The 4,610-nt window shown below is 41.3% G+C and overlaps 1 non-coding gene across 1 annotated transcript; it reads left to right on the forward strand.

The window, feature by feature from the left end:
• Positions 1–4,004: 4,004 nt before the first annotated feature.
• Positions 4,005–4,111, forward strand: LOC147283545 (small nucleolar RNA R71). Its single transcript, XR_015122717.1, has one exon. It is a non-coding gene; the product is annotated as a small nucleolar RNA R71 (small nucleolar RNA).
• The last annotated feature ends 499 nt before the right edge of the window (positions 4,112–4,610 follow it).

Raw genomic sequence — 4,610 nt, forward strand, 5'->3', positions numbered from 1 at the left:
TCCTGGTGCAACTAGGATTTCTTGAAAATGAGAGATTCCTTATCCATTTCGACTTCTCGTAATGACCATATTGCCCCTGGGGTCTCCTAGTGTCACTAGGACTCCTTTCCCTAGTTGGGTTAGGTTTCCTAGTTCGACCAGGAATTCCTGTTTGAATCAGGATTTCACATTTCTGGCTCCGCAATGATGGTTCTGGACTTGATGTTTCCTAGTGTGACTAGGAATCCTCATTTGACTAGGATTTCTGCACTTTTCCTGATTTGACCAGGATTTCACTCGTTTTCCTGGTTTGACCAGGAATTGTCCCAAAATGGCTCCATTTGCTTCTTTTTCTCATTTCTGCTTCATTTGACCTGAAAACACAAAAACAATACAAGAAACACAAAATAGCGAGTTCTAACACTCTAGGTTAAGGAATTAGTATCATAAAGTGATGCAAAATGCACACTCATCACACCCCCAAACTTAGATTTTGCTAGTCCTCGAGCAAATAAAGGAAAGAAAAGACTCAAGACTGACTCTAACATCCCAACAACTGAATTCATGCGCACAACCATTAATCACATAAGAAAGCAAGGCATATAAATGGTATTCTTCAAATTCTAATAACATTTCAAATAACATACCTCGCTCCTCTATTGTCATATAGCCCATCCTTGACACAAATCCAAGTATTAGACAAACAAAACTAAATCAATACATACATAATAGATTCAACTCCAATCCTCACCATGGCATACTCTCAATGATAAACACTCAAGAAATGGGTTGATATGTGCACTCAAAAGTATATGTGAGAGGAAATATGTAACAAAAACAATTAGCTCACATATGTACATGAAATAAAGGCACATTTTAGAAAGAAATACAGATCTCATGAAAGGAATACAAATGCTTGAAATAGAATCAATAACCATAGGCTCCCTTCTTAAATAGACTCCACATAAGTATAATACACACTCTTGAGATCAGCTAGGGCTTTAATAGGGTTATAATGAAGGCTTAGGCTAGGATAGGGTATTGAAATGAAACGGAAACACAAAGGCTAATTTTATGGAATTGCAAGCATCACTAGAACATTCTGAGGTACACTTTGCTTCTTTGCACTTCATAGCTTACTTTGAACTCTTTTTGCTCATTTTTTTTTTTTTTTGCAACCGTCCCATCTCTTTTCTTTGATTTCTTTCCTTTTTCTTTTCTTTGGGTACGGCATACATACTTCTCTGACACATTTTTGTATAAGCTATGCATTTTCACTCCTTTTTTACCTCGATCAACATATACACAACTTGCAACACCATAAAAAGGGTAAAACGGATGAAAGGGGTGGTACACCCCCAAACTTAGGGTTTGGTATGGGGTAACAAATAAAACGGCTTTAAAAGGCTCAAAATGGGTAACTAAGGATAAAACATGTAGTGGGTAGACTTTCAGGCTATGGGGTACACAAACAGGGCCTAAATTCATTTCTCAAGAGTTATGCAAATACGGCATGCTTTGTGTACACAAGAAAAGAGTTCTAGCTCATTGATTCAAGATTATGCATATTCCAAGCAAATGACCAAATGAAAGACAATGAGATCAAAACAACGACTTATATGACAATGATAGAATCAGAGTGGCGCGCAACACTCAAGAATTGAAGAACAGGGCTCAAAAGCTCACTTAGGTCATGCAAGTCTACTCTATTATGCATATAATCATTAGTAATGCTAATCACAACCTAAATTCATATCAACAAGGCCAAATGACATAGAATTGCAAGATATGTTATGGAACACTATTAGAATGAAAAGAACACCAATTATACACACAATACTAAAACATGCTCATAACAATCATGCACACTCAAATCAATTAGTTGGGGACTCAAAACGACCTGAAACACCCAAAATGACTCAAAAACTTTTTGTTTTTAAAACAATGTCGCACACTTCCAAAGAATCACATCCATCACTAAGGTGAATGAGATCTCATGAAACGTGCATTTTGATGTGGGCTTTGACACCCTAAGTTTAAAAACAAAAGAAAAAGTTTTTTCCTAACCTAAAAACACCTAAAAACACTAAAAAAAATTTTTTTTTTTTCTTTTTCTCTAAAAACGCTCAAAAACACTTAAAACACTCTAAACACTTGTTCTAACCTAAAAACACTAACAAATGACAATTGCCTTTCCCCCCACACTTAAATGATACATTGCCCTCAATGTATATGAAATAAATGCAAGAATGATCAAATTAAGCGAAACGGGAAATAGCAAACATCCAAAACCAAATAAACACACCAAAATGAAAAATTGTCTTATGAAGCGAAATAAAGAAACTGTTTACTTGCGTACGCAAGCGTGGACACTCCAAGGGTAGGCGCGGCCTCCTTGGTCCTCAATGACTTCTCCTCCATTATTCGAAACAAAAACTTGGGTTGCCTCCCAATAAGCGCTTGTTTTTCTGTTTTCAGCCTGACATTGCCATCTCCTTTACTTACGTCCTTTCCTCTTTCTCTTGCCATTGCTACTCTCGGCATTCCCTAGGAACGAACTGAGGAAGCTCTCCATCTCGGACTTCTCCTCTCCATAAAAAGTGACCTCCTCGTTTTCTGGCATCTCGGAAGTGAGCACATACAGCTCTCGCTTGGTGTAGTGCCGAATTGTCATGGCGCTCTCCAATGCTTTGTACTCCATGTTAGAGGTGCACAAAAATGGTCTTCCAAGAATAATAGAGACATCGCCCGGAATTGTCGGCACATCTAGCACTATGAAATCAGAGGGGATTAGTAATTTACGACATTTAACCAAAACATCCACAAGCATACCACAAGCTTTTTGGGCTGAAGAGTTGGCGAAACGAATGTCCACATCAAATGGTTGCAAATCAGCCTCCTTAAATCCAAGCCTCTCGAACACAACCAGCGGCATGACATTGATAGCTGAACCACTGTCAACTAAGGCATTGGTGATCTTATGCTCCCCTATGCTGCATGATATGACCAACGAGCCTGGATCCTTCTTCTTGCTTGGAAAAGATGCAAAGAGATAACCACAAATCTCCCTAGGAACATTGTGACTATGCCCTTGCTCCTCAACCTTCTTCTCAATAGACTTCAATTCCCTCATGGTTGCTGGAAATTTGGTGATGTCAATGTCCGGAATGAGGGGAATCACACGTGTATCAGCTTCCTCTTCAATCATTTCTGGATCCTCCTCTTCCTCACTATCACTGATCTCAATCACTTCCTTCACCTCCTTAGTCTTGACCACTCTAACTCTTTTTCTTGCAGTAGTCGTCAAAATAGCATTTACATGCTCCTCATTCTTCGGGTTGACGATGGGCTGACTTGGCAACTTCCCCTTCTCTCTCTGACCCAAAGTAGTGGCAATCTGACCCATTTGACTCTCCAAGTGTGCAATAGCCTTCGAATTGGCTTGCATCTGCTGCTCGGTACGGTTCATGAAGGCATTGGTGCTTTGGGCAAGGGAAGTGGTGCTTTGAGCAATCTGAGCAATCTTGTCCTCCAAACTAGACCTCTCGGCATTAGGGTGCACATACGGCTTGTTGGTGCTCCCACTAGCTTGCTGTCCATTGTTGTTGCTCCATCTGAAATTCGGGTTGTTCTTCCATCCAGGGTTGTAAGTGTTGGAATATGGGTCATACGGCACCCTAGGATAGCTCCCAACCTGGTTCACTTGTTCCACGTCACCCCCTTGTCCTTGCACACTCATCATCTTCTCTTGAGCCAAAGATAACTTCTGCACCATAGTCTTGATTTCCATAATCTGTCCCTCCATGGTGTTTGGCACATCAGCCACCTCATATAACCCTCTCTTTGGTCCTCCTCTTGCACGATTGGAATCCCATTGTTGAGAACTCAAAGAAAGCGACTCAAACAATTCTGTAGCCTCATCCTCCGTTTTGGACATGAATGCACCACCACATGCCGAATCCACCTTGGCTTGGTCTCTCTCCAATAATCCCTGATAAAAACAGCAAATCACATACCAAGGAGATAAGTTATGGTGTGGGCAGCTAGTAAGTAACTCATTGAATCTGTCCCAAGTCTCATGGAATGGTTCGTCCGCCTTTTGCACAAATCCAAGGATCTCCTTCCGAATCGAATTAGTCTTGGAAATGGAATAGAACTTGTTCAAAAACTTGCTCGAAAGATCATCCCATGTCGAAATGGAACCACTGGGCAGCGAATACAACCACCTCTTTGCCTTGTCCTTAAGCGCAAAAGGGAACATCCTCAAACGGTACTGATCGGCATTCAGGCCCCTCAATTGTGCGGCTTCACAAACCCCGGAAAACTCCTTCAAGAAATGGATCGGATCCTCCCCATTCAGCCCATGGTAACTCGGCAACAAATGAATCTGACCACTCTTGATTTCGAAATCAGTGGCTATGGTGGCATACCGAATGCACGATGGTTGAGTGGGCAGCGAAGGTGCTGAAAAATGGCTCAGGGGCTGCGGCACTATCTCATTTGCTTCAGCCATGTCGACACTCTCAGTCTCTTCACTACTCGAATCTGATGCACTAGGTTGCGGGCTGACTTGTGATGCACCTAAAGCTTCGTCCTTGAGCCTCTCCAACCTAGCAACAAGTTCAGGGTTC

Source organism: Dryas octopetala, chromosome 5, assembly GCF_963921425.1.
Source record: "Dryas octopetala chromosome 5, drDryOcto1.1, whole genome shotgun sequence".
Classification (NCBI taxonomy): domain Eukaryota; kingdom Viridiplantae; phylum Streptophyta; class Magnoliopsida; order Rosales; family Rosaceae; genus Dryas; species Dryas octopetala.